Here is an 18,781-nt window from a genome sequence, read left to right as displayed (position 1 = left end):
TAATTGTTTTTATTACTAATAATAGACTTTTGGGTTTTATCCTTTTCTTTCTAGATAGAAATTTTACGTATAGCTAAAAATGTTTATTTCTAAATCACCTAACATTAATATTCCAAGAGTTAATGTAGACTACTAATTGGACTTTAGTAATATAATCATGATGATTTTGACATAAAGAAATATTTTACTAATTCTAAGTAATTAAGTGCTATACATATGAATACATTAATCATGACTAGTAAAACCTATATTTTTAATCTGACCAAAAATACGTGGCCTAGTATTTCTTCTACATTCTTATATCAATAAAATACTTAAATTACTACTAACAAATATTGTTCCATGTGCTAAAGCGAAGTTAATCGTGAACGTTTCTAATATTTAAATCACCAAGTTAGTGAATAGTGACATTATTTGTTTTTGAAAAATAAAATAATACTCGTGTCAAAATATTGTTGCAGGGGCTAGTTCACGATTTAGCATATACATCGGGGTCTCTTTTCAATAGTTTCTGAACTGAAAATCTCGGAATTAATTTTATTTACATGCAGGGACTAAAATGCAAAATGTGCTTCTTCTACCATGAGCTCTTGCTCACACGCACAGATGGAGCTCGACGAGCAGGGTAGCAGGGCACGGTGGTCTTGGTCGGGTAGGGAATGAGCGTGGCCTAGGCGGGGCGAGGCGCGTATGACGAGGCTCGACAGCGAGCGGGCGCGGACGGCGAGGCTCCGGTGGTCGGCGGTTCGGCGAGGGAGAGAGAGCGCGAGGAGTGAGGCAGAGAGCTCGGGTAGGGAGAGAGGAGGCAGCTCGAGCGGTTTTTATAGAGAGAGGGGAGGAGAGGGAGAGCCGAGGGGGAGAGAGAGACGGTCGACCATCAACGCCATCAATGGAGGCGGCCAATAACTCGGCCGTTACCGGCTTGAAGGAGAGGGAAGTGGGGGAGGGAGAGAGGGAAACGAGGCTGGCAGATTCCGGTTCGGGGAAACGGACGGGCGCAGACATCGAGGAGCTGGCGTGGCGTGGCTCGGCCGGGCGCGGGAGGGAGACGAAGGAGAGGGGCCACGGGTGGGCCCCACTGGTCGGTGAGAGAGGGGGAGGCAATAGGGGCAGCGGCGGCTGATGGGCCTGATGGGCCGAAATGGCCTGTTAGGTTTAGGGTTTTCGGTTTTTTCTTTTCTTTTCTATTTAAAAATATAAATAAATATATTTTTAAATGTGACACCCCAGGTGTCTATTTCGTGTTATGTCAGGAGATTTATCCTAATCTCGGATGCTTAGTAAAAATTTCTATTTCTCGATCGTATCTATCTCCTTTTATCAAGTTACGTGTGAAGGTTTCACCGATCTCTGATTTTATTCGATCGCGAGAGAGTGAGGCCAAATTTGGAGCCTGTTAAAACTTTTATTTCTCGAGACGAATGCAAACTCGAAAATCATTCTTGACTTGTAAATCTCATCCAAAGCTCATTTAATCAAACTCTCGACGGCTGTTATTTGATCTGAGCCCCAGTCCAATTCCTCGAACTTTGATCTATGTTTGACTATTTTATCCGGATCCGTACTCTCAAACAGAATACTCAGTATGTCGTCCTCTAATTAATTCTTACTCGACTCATCCTAGTATCTTTGTGTCTGAACCAAATTCAAAACCCACTCCGGCAGCGATTTTAAAATGTCACGATTCGCTTCTCCGCAAAAAAAACCAAAGCCGATTTAATCGCTATCTAAATTGAACTCTCATCGAAAAATAAAAATATAATGTCATATTTAGAATGCGCTTGAAGTTCATAACCCAGGTTGTGCGTGTTATCAGACTAAATTACGTACGAGGGTAATAATTAGTGTTCAGATAATCCGTGTTTAATCGAACGACATAAAATAAAATGGAAATAATTAGCGCAGCCCGATTAAGTGTTTTGTGCCAGCCCAGCCCAGCCCACTAAAAAGCTAACCCTAATTACCTGCTATAAATATGTTTCAGCTTGGAAATTTTCCATTTCCCACCCCTAGCCGCCACTCTCTCCTCTCCCATTTTTCCTCTCACACACAACTCTCCCACCTCTCTGTTCATGGCGCGGGAAACTTCTTCCCTGTCCATGGCGCCCTCCCCTCCTCCCCCTTCTTCATCCTCAAGCACAGCAATGGTGGCCGAGCTCCCTCCCTCTCCAATGGTGGTGCTCGCCCCCTCCCTCCCTCCTTTCTCCCTGTTGCAGCAGCAAATGCCCACTGCTCCCCTCCTCTCTTCCTCGTCTCTGCCCAAACCATAGAGCAGCAGCAGCTGGTGAGCTCACCCCTGCATCTTCCCCATGGTCGACAACCTTCCTCCATTGTAGCAGCTCGCCCCCTTCCTCCTTATGCTGCTACGTGAAGCCCATAAGCCGCCGTGCTTGTAAGTCGTTCGACAAAATGTCCCAAGGGTGCAGCAAGCCGGGACAGCGCATCCCCTCGCCGCTGAGATTCCCTTGCAGCCCCGGGGACTTTCCCTTGCTTCGTCTCATTGCCACCACTGCGCGCGTGCCAAGCATTCGGCGAAATGTCTAGGTGGGGTGCTGCGCAATGGACAGCACGCCGTGATGCCCGCCGGGTGCTCGATGTGTTGCGCAGCCCCATCTGGACGTCGTCGTTCCCTGTAGCACGCGCTCGGCAAACTTCTCTATGCACGCATCATCAAGCTCCATCTCCTTGTCCATTCCATAGCCGGCCCTCACAGCCGAGTTTTCCCCTGCTGTCCCGCACAGTGACGCGCTCCGCTAGGTGCTCGACGAGCTACCTAACTGGTCGTCAACCTCGCTGGCGCAGCCCCCCTCTGCACCATGCTCAAGCTATGTTCGTGACGTCGTTGTTCTTGCTGTTTTGCCGCACCAACCGGCAGCCACAGCAGCCCCTCCGTGGCTTGTGCTCCCTCTAGCCACGCCCACGGTGCCCGTCGTGCTCCTCCGACTTCACTTCGGTCTCCCGTGCTCGACGGCGCGTTCGTCTTCACGCCATCTGAGCAGCGACCACGACTGGGGTTTGATATGGTGAGCTGATATGTTATTTTGTTGTTGGATTGGATGGATGTGTGGCTATGATAGTTCTTTTGTGTGTTGCAAGGATAGGTCACGAATGTATTGATGGATTATTAAAAGGTGTCGTCGTTAGGTAGTGTGTTAGTTGTGGAAAATTTAATAAAGCACAAGGCATGCTTGGTGGCTTCCGCAGTCGGCTAATAAGTCTAGTCTTTGATAATTATATTTTATGTATTCATCGTCGATGTAGGTTAGATTGGGTTGAAAATGTAAATTATGTGACCTATGATTGGGGTTTTGAGGTCGAGAGCTGCGAATAATTAGTTTGGTGTTTCACTCGTCTGGTTGATAAATGTTGTCAAGCATGTGCGCCGAAGTGTGTTGTAGTAGTGATTGCGTTGAATTGAACAGAAGTGTCTCGAGTACACGCCGCAACATGGTTGTATGCGAGACAAGGTAATATAAGGTGTGCTCAACACGAAAGTTCGGTCGGTGTAGGTAGAAATTGTTTTGGCTTAGATAGAGAGGTGGCGACATGCTAAAGTAGTCATCGCTTCCTCTATGTTTATAAGTCGAGTCAATGCACATTATGTGTTCATCGAGATACACTTCGCACCTAGTGTAGGGTTGTGTTCAAGATGTCGAGTAAACGCTTCAAGTAATCAAGTAGGTTCATGTTGGGGACTTGTCCTTAAATGCTATGAATTAAGAACAAGGCAACACAAAAATCGTTAAATGTTAAAGTCCTTCGTCCCTCAAAGCATTATTTCCCTTAGGACATAATGGGTTTCGGACGAAGGTTATGAAGAACGTACCTTTATCAGTATAACAAATGATGAAAAAAAGATTCATATAAAGTATGAAAAATGACATAAATAAATATTCAAATATTATTAACTCCTTTTTATTTTTATTATTATAGAAATGACAACAGATTGCAAATATACCTTCGGCTTGAAGGAAAAATACAGGTGTGACACAAAAGTGAATGCCAAGTCAGCGTGAACAGTACGGGAGTACTATTCACCTATTTATATGCACGGGTCGCAGCCCATGTAAAATTACATCCAGGTCCTTTGCTTTTGATAATAACTCTATAGTAATCCATCGAGGTCTAGATAGTCTTTTCCTCTTTAAGTCGGTTTCCTCTTTTCTGCCATCATGCCGAAGCTTCCTTACGCACAACTTCGGCTCTGTTCCATCCTTCGTTCTCTTTGTGTTTCTTCATACAAAGATTTTGACTTGTCCGAAGAGTCCATGTTCGAAGGTACCTGTGCATGCATTATACTTCCAGAAACATTGTTAAATCATGTTTTTGAGGACATTCGGAAGCCGAAGGCCCCCAACACTAGCCCCTTGCAATATTAATTTGTTAGAATGATAAATTCAGATTGCAATAAGGACGAAGGCTCTGAGCCGAAGGTCCGAAAAAACACCTTCCCTTTGCTAGAATAGCAATAGTCACCGACAAGCGGGCCCTCCAGTATGCAACGCATCAGGCGTATAAATAAGAGCACACCGCAAACTCATTTGGTATGCTTTTTTTTGCCATCTGCTCCTGCTTACTCAATTTTTAGCTCTTGCGCACCAACACTTGCTTGGCTTTTTAAATTTTTAAGCTTCGGCTTCCACTAGTAGAAAAGAGCTCATAGCCTGCGGCACCCATAAATTATCACTGGCGGTTTCAGTTATCGTGCGCCAGTAAAAAAATGAGGTGGGCCCGTCTTGGGAACCGCCAGTGGAAACCTATTTCCACTGGCGGTTATCTTAAGATAACCGCCAGTGGAAATAGGATGTTTCCACTGGCGGTTGTGTTAAGATAACCGCCAGTGGAAACCAATTTCCACTGGCGGTTGGTGTAAGAGAACCGCCAGTGGAAATACCCTATTTCCACTGGCGGTTGTGTTAAGATAACCGCCAGTGGAAATAGGTTTCCACTGGCGGTTTTTAAAGCCAACCGCCAGTGAACTGTCTGTTATAAATACCCCTCTTCTTCCCCCCGACAGTGAACTGTATGCTCGCAGCCAACTTCCATTGGAGGTGATTTTGGAGGTCCAGATTTCACAAAAATATAAGGCGGGAGGTTTTGGTCTTCATTTCTTGGAAGAAGGTGGATAAGAAAGGTTGGTTTATGTTTCTTTGTCAATTTTTGTTCATTCTTGCTCAATTTTAGCCACATTTTGGATCTAGGGTTTTACATGAGAGAGAGAAGAGTATAGTTAGGTTATTTTCTCTATTTTCTCAAATGAGGTTGTTTAAGATGGTCAGTTTTTGTCTATTCCCTCTCCTTTTTCATGTTTAGTTCTCAATTAAGTTTATCCATAACACATATTTAATTGCTTAATGAATGGTGAATGTGTTGTATGGAAGGTTGTTTAATTATGTTTCAATTTTAACTACATTTTGAAACTAGGCTTTCACCATGTGTTAGAGATAGGTTTGGGTATTAAATTTTTTTGTTTATTAGTAGTTAGGAAAGTTTGGCTTATGTTTATTTTGCCAAATTTTGTTCATTTTTCCTCCATTTTAGGCACATTTTGGTTGCAGCACTTTGCACATCCAGAATGCCCGTTCTTGCACTGATTTTACACAGAGCAGAGCATCATGCTGGAGCCTACCGATCAATATGTACTGTATATATACATGCATGGTAATCTGACTTGCCATGAAAACTTTGGACTGGAAGGGTAGGCAGCAGATGTCGCACTCCAGCGCGTCATTCTCCATGGATAGTGTCACAGTCGCCTCTTCCTCATCCTCCAACCCCGCCTCTTCCTCATCCTCCACCACCACCTTGGCTTTCTTTGGAGTGCCGCCGTAGAGAAGCCCGCCTCTTCCTCATCCTCCATAGAGAAGTCGTGGTCTTTTTCCCGGTCATGGTTTATCACTTAGAACGCGAGGTAAAATAAAAGCAGGAAGGACTATTCGACTAAAAGAGAGGAGAGAGAGAGAGTTTCACATTTTAGCCACATTTTTGGATATAGGTTTTCACCATGTGTTTTATGTTACTTTTTTACAGGTGATGATGGAGAGGATATCCTGGATGTATAACTTATCAAGGCTAGATCCATCATACATATCTGAGGTCCATAAGTTTATTGTTGTCGCTAAGAACCATGCTTGGAGAACAAAGACAAAGCACATATATTGTCCATGCATGGACTGCAAAAATGCTGTTGTATTTGATGACACAGAACAAATCATATCTCATCTGGTATGCCGAGGATTTGTGAAAGATTACATAATTTGGACAAAGCATGGAGAGGGTAGCTCTTCGCCTTATACAGCTGGAAACCCTACGAACATCGACGACAGCTTTCAGTTCATTCACGAGACACAACAACCTCTTCCACAGAGCGAACATGTAGTGCCAAATGTTACTGATCATGGTTACGCCGGAGGAAATGAACGTGAAAGAACCCATGTTCTGCCAAATGTTATGGACGAGGAAGATGCAGAGTTGTTAGAGGCAATGTTGCGTCGTCATACAGATCCATCGATGTTCTTCATGAAAGGTATGGAGTCCCTGAAGAAGGCAGCAGAAGAGCCTTTGTACGACGAGTCTAAGGGCTGTACCAAAGAGTTCATGACGCTCCGGTCTGTGTTAAAGTTGTTGATGTTAAAAGCTAGATCTGGTCTGTCTGATGCTGGCTTCGATGCGTACTTGAGTATTGTCGCAGACATGCTTCCAAAGGAGAACAAAGTGCCTGCTAACATGTACTATGCAAAGAAACTAATCAGTCCACTCACTATGGGCGTGGAGAAGATCCACGCGTGTAGAAATCACTGTATCCTTTATCGAGGTGATGATTATAAAGACTTAGAGAGCTGCCCAAAGTGTGGTGCAAGTAGGTACAAGACGAATAAAGACTATCGAGAGGAAGAGTGTGTTGCATCTGTGTCTAAAGGGAAGAAGCGAAAGAAAGCCAAAAAGAAGACTTCAAAATCCACGAGCAAAGAAAAAGAAGAAGTAGACTATTATGCGCTCAAAAAGATTCCTGCTTTGGTGATGTGGTACCTCCCCGTCGTCGATCGATTGAGGTGTTTGTTCGCTAACCCTGAGGATGCCAAACTTATGAGCTGGCATGCTTCTAATGAGCACAAAAACGATGGGAAGCTTCAACATCCAGCCGATGGGAAGCAGTGGCAAGATTTCAATGAGAACCACCGAGACTTTGCCGATGAACCAAGAAATGTTAGGTTCGCACTGAGTACTGATGGAATGAATCCATTTGCTGAAAGGAGCAGCAAGCATAGCACATGGCCAGTGATCCTCACCATATACAACCTTCCTTCATGGTTGATGCAGAAACGGAAGTACATTTTGCTAACCATGCTTATTTCTGGACCTACACAACCTGGAGTTGATATGGATGTATTTTTAGAGCCCTTAATGGAGGATATGAAAATATTGTGGGTAACGGGTGTTCAAATGTTGGATGAGTATCGTAAAGATTCATTCATGCTGAGAGCAATTATTTTTGTTACGATCAACGATTACCCTGCACTCTTCACATTATCAGGCCAGTTTAAGGGAAAGGTTGGCTGCACAGTATGCATTGATGAAACTGCTTACGTGTCCCTTACTGCATCTAAGAAGATAGTGTACATGAGGCACAGACGCTTTTTATTGGAAGGACACAGGTACCGCATGCGAAAGATGGATAAGTACTTTGACAATAATGGTGAACTACATTTTACTGCTCCATCGGGTAACAATAAAGGTCATAGAGTTTTTGAAATAGTCAAGAATATCAAGTTTGTTTTCGGGAAGAAGACAAAAGACGGAAAAACAAGGAAAGATGTCAAACCAGCTCCGGGGGCTATATTCAAGAAAAAGTCTATTTTCTTCGAGTACTTGCCTTACTGGAAAGAGTTAGATGTGCGGCATGCGATCGATGGTATGCACGTTCAGAAGAACGTGTTTGAAAGCATAATTGGCACCTTGCTAGACATAAAGGGCAAAACAAAAGAAGGGCTCAATTCACGCATGGACTTGGTAAATTTAGGCATAAAAAAGGAACTACATCCTGTTCTTCAAGAAAATGGGAAGTATCATCTCCCAGCAGCAAGCTACAATCTCAATGTAGATGAGAAACATACGATGTGTGTTTGGCTTAAGAATTTGAAAGTCCCATCCGGATTCTGCTCTAGCATACGAAGTATTGTGTCAATGAAAGACCTGATAGTCACCAACTACAACTCACATGATTGTCATGTCATGCTGACTACATTCCTACCTATTGCCATCAGGGCTATAAATCCTTTGTTTTTAAAGATGGCAATCACACAGTTGTGCTACTTTTTCAACAGAATTTCACAAAAGGTAATTGACCGTGATGAGTTGGCATCTCTTCAGGAATTCGCAGTGGAGACAATAACACAGTTTGAGATGTGTTTCCCTCCATCGTTCTTTGATATTATGGTGCACCTTGTGGTGCACTTGGTGCCAGAAATAGAGGCATTGGGTCCTATGTACTTACATGAAATGTGGACGTACGAGCGTTTCATGTCAATACTGAATGGCTATGTATCAACCCGTGCTCGTCCCGAGGCATCCATGATAGAGGGGTACTGTACTGAAGAGGCCATTGAGTCGGGAGGTCCATTCTGCAATAATATCCTAAAAGATCAGGTTGCAATAGGTCTGCCTCCGTCACGACACGAGGGTAGATTGTATGGAAGCGGGAGGATGGGACGGAAATCTTTCATTCCACCAGATTACAATATAGTACTTGAGGCACATCACAGCATCCTACATCAGCTAGCGATAATAGAGCCATTTATCCAACAACACATCAATGAGCTTCACGAGCAAAATCCTGGGCATACGGCTGATTGGGTAATGAAGCAACATAAGCAGCGGTTCAACACATGGCTAATGGTGAAGGACATTCCACGTGGAGAAACAATAGAAGAAAAAACCATCAAGGGGTTGGCATCTGGACCTTCACGCCAGGTCACAACATGGCAAACCTATGACATTAGTGGATTCACATTTTGTATAAAGTCCAAGGACAAAAAGAGCATGTCACAAAACAGTGGTGTTCGATGCGAGGCCATAGATGATGAAACTGGTGAGATTATTACATATTTTGGCTTTATTGAGGACATATGGGAACTAGACTATGGTACATTTCAGATATCGGTTTTCCGATGTCAATGGGTTGAAGACAAACATGTCACGGTAGACAACTATGGGGTCAGAGTTCTTGATCTAAGTAAGGTAGGTTACAAAGATGACCCATGGATCCTTGCTAATCGTGCTGCACAGGTCTTCTATGCTGAACAGATCATTTCTAACAATGAGAAGAAAAGCACCGATAAACTGAAGCATGTAGTTTTTCCTGGAAAACAACAAGCTATAGGAGTTGATGGTGTATCTGATTTAAAGGATTTTAACCAGTTCAACGACATGTCTCTTTTCATAGACCATCCAACCAAGATAAGGAACGTTGAGCGAAGCATCCCACGCAATTCGATGCCCTGGGTACGCCAGGATGGACAAGGCAGAACAATAGCTCCCTAGATTATATAGTTGTCATGTAATTGATTATTGTTAGGACATGTCATGTAATTTTACACGACTTTCTAGAGAGGAGAGGGAGAGGGAGACAGAGCTATTGTTGCCAATGCGCTCGGAGCAGGTCCAGCACTTACCGTCCGTGCGGATGCAGCACTTTGCACATCCAGAATGCCCGTTCTTGCACTGATTTTACACAGAGCAGAACATCATGTTGGAGCCTACCGATCAATATGTACTGTATATATACATGCATGGTAATCTGACTTGCCATGAAAACTTCAGACTGGAAGGGTAGGCAGCAGATGTCGCACTATAGCGCGTCCTTCTCCACGGATAGTGTCACAGTCGCCTCTTCCTCATCCTCCAACCCGGCCTCTTCCTCATCCTCCACCACCACCTTGGCTTTCTTTGGAGTGCCGCCGTCAGAGGAAGTCGTGGTCTTTTTCCCGGTCATGGTTTATCACCTAGAACGCGAGGTAAAATAAAAGCAGGGAGGACTTGGAGAGAGAGAGGGAGAGGGGAGAGAGAGGAGCTAGGGAAAGGAGAGAGAGAGGAGAGAGAGAGAGAGAGAGAGGAGAGATAGAGGAGAGAGAGAGAGAGATAGAGGAGAGATAGAGGAGAGAGAGACAGAGAGGGAGAGGGGAGAGAGAGGAGCTAGAGAGAGGAGATAGAGAGGAGAGAGAGAGAGGAGAGACAGAGGAGAGAGAGAGAGGGAAGAGATAGAGGAGAGAGGAGAGATAGAGGAGAGATAGAGGAGAGAGAGAGGAGAGATAGAGGAGAGAGAGAGGGAAGAGAGAGGAGGGAGAGGGGAGAGGGAGAGAGAGAGGAGAGAGATAGAGGTAAATATATATATTATGTATACTAAATATATATATATATATATATTTATATATTTAATATGTATAAAAATATATATAATTAATGTATGAATATACAATAAAAAATAATATACTAAAAACATTACTACTGGCGGTTCTCAACGAAAACCGCCAGTATAAATGATTTCTACTGGCGGTTGTCATAGAGAACCGCTAGTAGAAATGGCCTCCACAGTCTGTGGATGGCATTTCTACTGGCGGTTCTCTATGACAACCGCCAGTATAAATGATTTCTACTGGCGGTTGTCATAGAGAACCGCCAGTAGAAATATCTCCTATATAAAGGAGCGCGCGCGGGGCCGAAAAATTTTCGCTAAGTCTGGCGCCCTGTCTTTCCATCTTCCCGCCGTCAGGCTGCCAAAAATTCGCCCGGCGATTTTCTCCGCCGTGCGCCGCCGTCGTTCACGCCGTCGTCCACGCCGTCGTCCCCGCGCCGTAGGTATGTTCTTCTCTCTCTCTCTCTCTCTCTCTCTCTCTCTCTCTCCCTTTCTTCGACTATGATCGCTCGGGCATGCGCGCCGCCGCCGCCGCCGTGCAAGCGCCGCCGCTGTGCAAGCGCCGCCGCCGTGCACGTGCCGCGGCTAAACCCTAAGACTAGGAAGAGTGAGAGAGTTAGAGGGAAGAGAGAGGAGGAAGAGGGAAGAGAGGGAGACCCTGCGCGCGTCTCTGCAGAGAGAGAGAGAGAGAGGGAGAGAAGATAGAGGAGGGAGAGGGAAGAGAGAGGAGAGGACCTCTCCCTCCTCTCTCTTCTCTCTCTCTCCCTCCCTCCACTCTCTTTCCTGTCTCTTCTCTTTCCCTCTCTCTCCGGAGAGAGAGGGAAAGAGAAGAGAGAGGAAAGAGAGTGGAGGGAGGGAGAGAGAGAGAAGAGAGAGGAGGGAGAGGGAGTGTATATATAGGAAAGAGAGTGGAGGGAGAGAGAGAGAGGAGAGAGAGGGAAAGGGAAGAGAGAGGAAAGAGAGTGGAGGGAGGGAGAGAGAGAGAAGAGAGAGGAGGGAGAGGGAGTGTATATATAGGAAAGAGAGTGTAAGGGGAGAGAGAGGAGAGAGGGGGAAAGGGAAGAGAGAGGAAAGAGAGGGAGAGGGAGGGAGGGAAGAGAGAGGAAAGGGAGGGAGATTAGAGAGAGAGAGGAGAGAGCAACGGAAAGCATGTTTTTTTCCATCGTATTCAATTGTAAACAACATATTCTATTGTATTCTATTGTAAACAACGTATTTCATTGTAAACAACGTATTCCATTGTAAAATGTAGACTAGATTCACTAGTAAACTACGTATTCCATTGTAGTACTATTAGCTAGTGAAATTAGAAGACGACGTACGACACACTTGCGTTGTTTCGATTAAGAGGAACTCATCTGAACCCCACTTGACCAGAGCGAGTTCTCTCTCCCTCTCTCTCTCTATACGTTCTATACGACTCTCCATCTCCCTCTCTCCCTCTCTATACGTCCTATACGACTCCTCCTCTCTCCCTCTCTCTCTATACGTTCTATACGACTCCTCCTCTCTCTCTCTCTCTCTCTCTCTATACGTTCTATATGACTCTATACGTCCTATGCGCTCCTCCTCTCTCCCTCTCTCTCTCTATACGTTCTATACGACTCCTCCTCTCTCTCTCTCTATACGTTCTATACGACTCTCCATCTCCCTCTCTCCCTCTCTATACGTCCTATACGACTCCTCCTCTCTCCCTCTCTCTCTCTATATGTTCTATACGACTCCTCGATAAGGGTTAGGGTATTTGTTAATACGAATTTAATTATTGCTTATGTTAATATGTAGCTCAATGAGTTCTCCAACCAAGGACCAAGGATTAGGGCCCGACCACATGGACAAGAGTGTTGCTCAAGAAGAATCCAGCAGTGAAGGATATGAAACGCCTAGCGACCCTTTTCCTACCACTAGGATAGATAGGGCCGCTGCGCGTGAGTTGCAACGTGACCCTACTTATGATCCACAAGAACATGAGGTAAATTACACATCCTTAATTTTGTGTGTGTACCTAATTAATTAGCTGATTTCACAATGTCTATTACACATGCATGATTTCTTGTGCATTTTATTACATGAATAGGAGGTCTTGTCTGAATTTCGTGCGATGCTCGAAAAAGCTGCGACACAATACCAAGACGCACCGGAACCGATCCAAGGCGCACCGGAACCGACCTAAGGCGCACCGGAATCGACCGAGACAACCACCGAGAGGTCAAGGAAAAGGAAGCAGAGCGATCGGAACAGAGGTGACAGGGGGCTAAACAAGTTTCCTGACAAGACATATAAAATCACAAACGTGAGCCCGAATGGTCAGCCCCTAGCTCCAGAAGAGGCACTGCCTAAGTTTCGGAATGCACTTGGGTTCTTAGTTAGAGATAATCTTGACATCACAATCCGACAGTGGAGAGATGTATCAGATGATGTCAAGAATCAAATGTGGAATAAGCTAGTAACGAGGTTCGTTTTTCCTGGGGGTTCAAAAGAACTCGTGAAAAAATACACGATGAAGCAGTTTGCAATAAATTTTCGAAACTGGAGGTCTGAGATGAATACAAAGTTTGCAAAGAAAGGCCTAGACCCGACGAAAAATATAAAATCTCAGCAGGTCAGTGGGCAGTATTTCTAGAGTAGAGGAGCAGCCCTGATTTCATATCGCTAAGTGAGGCAAATTCAGAACTGTCTAAGAAGAACAAATACCTCGACCACCTTGGCACAGGTGGTTACAAGCGTCAGGTTCCTAAATGGAGACAAGAAGACGCCGAGAAGAAGGCTGCAGGGTTGCCGACGCTGTCCGAGCAACTCGGTGAAAGGACAGCTAATTGGATCCGTGCTAGAAAACCAAGGGAAACTGAGTCTGGTGTATCTTTTGATGATCCCAATGTCGAAGAAGCGGCAAAAAACATATATGCAATTGCAGCTAAGCAGAGCGAAGGAACATTTAAGCCGCAAAGGGAGAAAGACATTCTACGGCTAGTCTCGGTAACCCTGAGCATCCTGGTCGTGTACGAGGAATATCATCTAAGGAAGGATGGAAGGAAGGATTCGGACCACAATGGGAAGGTCTGTACAAGAAACGTGATCGATACAGGGAAGAGATGGCAAATTATTTTAAGGAGGAGGCCAAGAAAGAGTTCAAAGACCTGATGTCTGAAATGCTATCGAATCCTCCTCCAGAATTGATGCAGCAATTGGCGATGGCGAGTGCGATGTCTGTTCAACAAATGACCACTCCACAGATGCAAATAATTCCAGCAGCTCAAACGCCGGCTGCCACCGAGGGTACGACCATCCCAAGCTCTGTCGCGTCAACGAGAAATAAGGTCCGCTATCCAGTTGATGACATCACAAGGCCTATGGCATGCACACTAGTTATAAGATATGGTATTAACAATCAGCGTACAAGGAAAGTAGCCACAGGCCTTGCGATCCCAGGACGCAAGTTCCATGGAAACGACATTCTAGAAGAATATTGCAGGGTAGAAGTGACGACAGTCGTCCAAGGATACGAGGACGACATGCTAGACATCCCTGGGCCTGAAGGTATCGAGACACTTGGACAAGCTATCAAGAATTTTATCCTTTGGCCTCGAAGGGATGTCGAATTGCTTGATTGGTCGAATTCGTCGCAGGCCCAACCGTCTCCGCCTTCTCAAATTGCTGTTCCTATTGTACATCCATCATCACCTCCTCAAACTTCACATGCTGCTCCTCATCCTCTTTCTGACCCTCCTTCTCCTCATCCTCATGGTGGCCCACCGTCTCCGCCACATACATCGCCCTTCAGGGATCCACCTTCTCCACAGCCATCTCCACGACCATCTAAAGTTTCTATACCAAAAGTAGTGTCCCCGTATGATAAGAAAAGAAGAGTAAATCCACTGCTGGCACTGTTCGTTTTTTGAAAGGGATTGGACGGAGCCTCACGTCAGACAATGTTGATTTGGCCGATCTCGAGGAGTCCGCAAAAAAGGCTGAGGCAATGGCCGCAAAGATAAAGAAGCCAACTAAGGCAGATTATAAAAACATGCCTAAAAAATATGTGCCGGGCAGACCACTACTCACTTTTGAGAAACTAAGGAAGGTCCCGGCTAATATTAAAAGGTTGCATGATTGGTACATGCGGGCATCTTCAGTTGGCATCGACACCATCAGTGTTAATATACCAGCCCATGCTTTTATTGGTTCAAATCAAAAAGGCGTTGTTACATTCGAGGACATGTGGTTAATGATGAACCTTCAGAGACTCGATGTGCAACTTGTAACCATATTTGCATTGTAAGTGTCACTCATACTCCATATATATGTTTTATTATTAGTGAGTTGTATAAATTTTCAATATCTGACATGCACGTGTGCGTTGCAGAATGCAACATGATCAGCAGGAGATCCTTTATGGTACCAATCCCAATGCTAGTGCCAGTAAAAGGGTTGGGTATCTCAACCCAATAAAGATATGCGAGGATAACCACACTTTTAGAATCGGAAAAGGCAACGAAGCATTACAGGGGCTAACAGACGAAGAAATTGAGGTGCGTATCCAGGATCTGAAGAAGGATTTTGAAGCAAGATACGCCACCTACATAGGACACGCAATGCTTCAATTTCAAGACAGGGAATCCATAGTGGCCCCGTACAACTTTAAGTAAGTGTGATTTTGCATAAATAAAATTAATAATTTCAATACACATGTATCACAAGTTTGATTCGTACAGGGACCACTGGATATGCTTCTTCATTTATCCTAAGGTTGGAAAGGTGCTGGTGCTCGACTCCTTGCACACCGAGCCTTCGGCCTATTCAAAATTCCTCAACATCTTAGAAATGTAAGCCTTTTCTATGCATGCATACTTATATCGATGAGAATTGTAGAATAACATGGTGATTCTATTTGAGATCACAGGGCATTTAGGTTTTATAAGTTTCAAGGTGGAAAGTACGACACGTCCAAAAAAGGCGTGCCACTAGACATCCATTATAACTGGCCGGTAAGTATGTGAATTTATGAATACATATCATACATGTACGTACATAGGACAATGTTGCAACTAAATAACCAATCTCCCGTTATGTAGTGCCACAAGCAACCACCCAGATCGGTCTTATGTGGGTTCTACGTGTGCGAGTTCATGAGAATGAACGGACGATACATCACGAACCCTGGCAAGGTATTATTAGTAATAGTCACGTATGTATTTATGTCATTAAAGATGCAAATGTGTTATTATTGAGTATAAATAGATGATGTTTATAAACTTCCTTTACAACAATTTCAACAAGGAAGCCCAGAGAACTTGACTGAAGGTGCATTGTATGGCATAGTTGAGGACCTGTGCACATTCATATTGAAAGAGGTCATTCCCGCAGAAGGGAAATATCACGATGCTTCCGGAACATTAGCTTTGCCAGAGTTTAGAATACTAACAGAAATCAGTAGACTATCTCTTAGCCGAGATAGTTATTAGAGCTTAAGTGAAAACTTTGATGTATATAATGTGTGATGCATACATGGTTGTAAACAAGACTTTGATGTATATAAATGTATGATAGAATTTAATTCCATGTTGCTTTTAATATCAATATATATATATATGTTTTGTGTGTGTAAATATATATAAATTTCAGTACTGATTGAAAATTTTAAAAAAGGCGGGAAAACTTTCCACTGGCGGCTAAATAAAACAAACCGCCAGTGGAAATGCTATTTTCACTGGCGGTTTTCTTTATAAAACCGCCAGTGATAATAGCATTTCCACTGGCGGTTGCTTAAGAAAACCGCCAGTGAAAATAGCATTTCCACTGGCGGTTCTAGAATAACCGCCAGTGGAAAATGACGATTTCCACTGGCCCCTAGCACTGGCGGCACTGAAAAGCGCCAGTGAAAACGTCTCTAGAACCGCCACTATAGAGGCTGTGTGTACTAGTGTTCGAGAGCAGTTTTAGTATTTCTGAAGATGTCTCAAGATAAAAAAAAGTTGTCGTTGAATCGAAGCTGAGCCTTTCTGAGGAAATGAATCTTGGCTTTCTTGAGTCAATAGCAAAGACAAATACGAAGAAGATTACTAGGGAGATTCTGGAGGGTTTATCTGAAGGCACTGGTGATAGTGATAGCTATGATGTGGAAAGCGGCGGAGAAGACTCCGAAGATCGACCCTGGCGACCGAGCCATACAATTTTCGGAAAATCAACTATTAAGCGGTGTCATCTTGACAATATGAGGGGAAGGTATTTTCGAGATGTGTCTATTGTGAGGGCTGACAACGGAGAGAAGACTTCTCCTACTCCTGAAGAAAATGAAGTAGTGATCTTCCAAAGTTTCTTCAAAGCTGGGCTTCGGTTCCCCCTAAGCAGTTGCACAAATGGTATTGGAGAAAAAGTTTCTGCAGCATGCACGAACTGGTATATGAGACCAAAGCTTGGGGCAAAGAGCAGTATCACAACAATTTTGGTTGTTATAGCTTCGGAGCCCGCTCTGGGTCAAGCTGCCCTGTGCCGACATTTCGAAAGAGATGGCCCGGAGATTGGATGAAGGAATGGTTCTATGTGAAAAATGATTTAAAGGTACGAGAGGATATTAAGGATATTATCATGCGTCCTATCTGGCAGCGTTTTAGCCTCCAGAAGCCGAAGGTGGAAATTGATGAAGCAGCCGAAGAATGCCGAAAGGCTTTCGGCGTAGTCTGCTCCTTCATCGGGACAAGGGACTTAGTGCAAGAACACGTGGCCTACAGAATATGGCCACTAGTAGCCAACTGGGAGATGCCGAAGGAAACTATCAGCAACCCCCTAGAAGGTGGTCTAGTTCGACTAAAGTATACCTTCAGATTTGTAGACCAGTTTGTCGAGCCAGACGATGATTGGCTGGAAAGTGTCGAAGCTACAAGTGATGAATTACTTGGGGCGTACTCCAAGTCGGAAGATAATGCGTTATCTGCGGCCTTCGGAGGCCGAAAGAAGAAAAGATTCAACCGAGTGTTTGATGCTATTGGGTTTGTCTATCCTAACTACCGGTACCCGTTACGGGGTCATAAAAGAAAAGGCACAGCTTCTGTGAAGGAAGTTGCTTCGGCCTCTCCTAGTGAGCCAGCACGAAGAGAAGAAAGATGAGAGTTCTTACGCACCGGCCACGCTATATTGAGCCGGCCATAGTGCCTGAGTTTGTTGGTGAGACCTCTTCGGCTACTGAAGCCAAAGAGCCTACTCTTCTGCAGAATATTGAAGAGCGGGCTGCAATGCCGGAGATGGAAAAAATGGAAGAACCAAGGGCTGAAGAGACAAAGACATCGGAAGTTTTAAGTCCTTCAACAAGAGTTGAGGTGCCAATACCAATGCCGAAGGCACAAAAGGACCTTACAACAACTCCCAGGAGGAAGAGAATGGTTAATGTGCTAGATGTGCTGGAAACAATAAAATCTTCAAGCTCTACTTCGAAGATAGCTATCGAAGCTCCAAAAACACAAATTGAGGCCAAAGCTGCCAAAAACCAAGTGGAAACCGAAACTGGGCTTTCAGAGCCTGCCAAAAGGGAATTCTTGGAAATTGGAAAAGAAACGAAAAAAGAATCTACAGAAGAAATTTTATCTGAGAAAACCGCCATCCCTATTCCGGAAGCATTGTTGGAACTTGCTATCAATCGCAAGAAAGCCAACCGGGGTGAATAGTGTAGACAGTAGGGTTACGCGTGAGATGGCAAATAGCTCTGTTAACCAGGCCTCTCATGGGCACTGTGCGGGGGTATTTATAGGTACCTGAACGCCCAGCGCCTTGTGTTAAGGACGCATGTGCCCTCAGCTACCTAGGTTATCCCCAGAATATTCCCATAAAGCAGGGTTACAGAATGTAATTACAGGGATGCCTTTACAAATTAGGCCCGTAACACGCGGTGGCCACGCAGGGCCCGTTACAATGGGCCGGATCGCACGTGGGCCTCTGAGCTGGACGAGGCCGCACTGTGGGATGCCTTCGTCGCCGGTCTTCGTCTGGTGCCGATCAAGCGAAGGGTGTCCCTGCCTGCTTTGTCTCTATCAGAGCAGCGGCTAAGCAGCGGAGACTTCGAGCGAAGGGTGGCGTTTCTGCCTTCGCTCCAACATCTGCCCTCCGAGGGACCAGTTCGACAAAGTCACCTGGTGCCGAAGACGTCGCTAGATGGCGGAGACGCTGCCCTCGCTCGAAGTGGTTCCGCGGGGGTTTTTGATGTGACCGTTGATTGACCGCATACTGTTGGATTGTGGGTTTCCCGAAGCGCCGCGCTCTGTTGGATTACGGGTTTCCCGAAGAGCCGCGCCCTGCCTATAAAAGGGGGTGGGGGCCGGCGCTTTTTGAACTTTACTTTCCGCGCTCCGCGAAAACCCTAGCCGCCCGCCGTCTTGCTGCTCG

The sequence above is a fragment of the Zea mays genome, chromosome 5 (genome assembly GCF_902167145.1).
Source record: "Zea mays cultivar B73 chromosome 5, Zm-B73-REFERENCE-NAM-5.0, whole genome shotgun sequence".
Lineage (NCBI taxonomy): Eukaryota > Viridiplantae > Streptophyta > Magnoliopsida > Poales > Poaceae > Zea > Zea mays.
Note: the sequence above shows the minus strand (reverse complement) of the source record.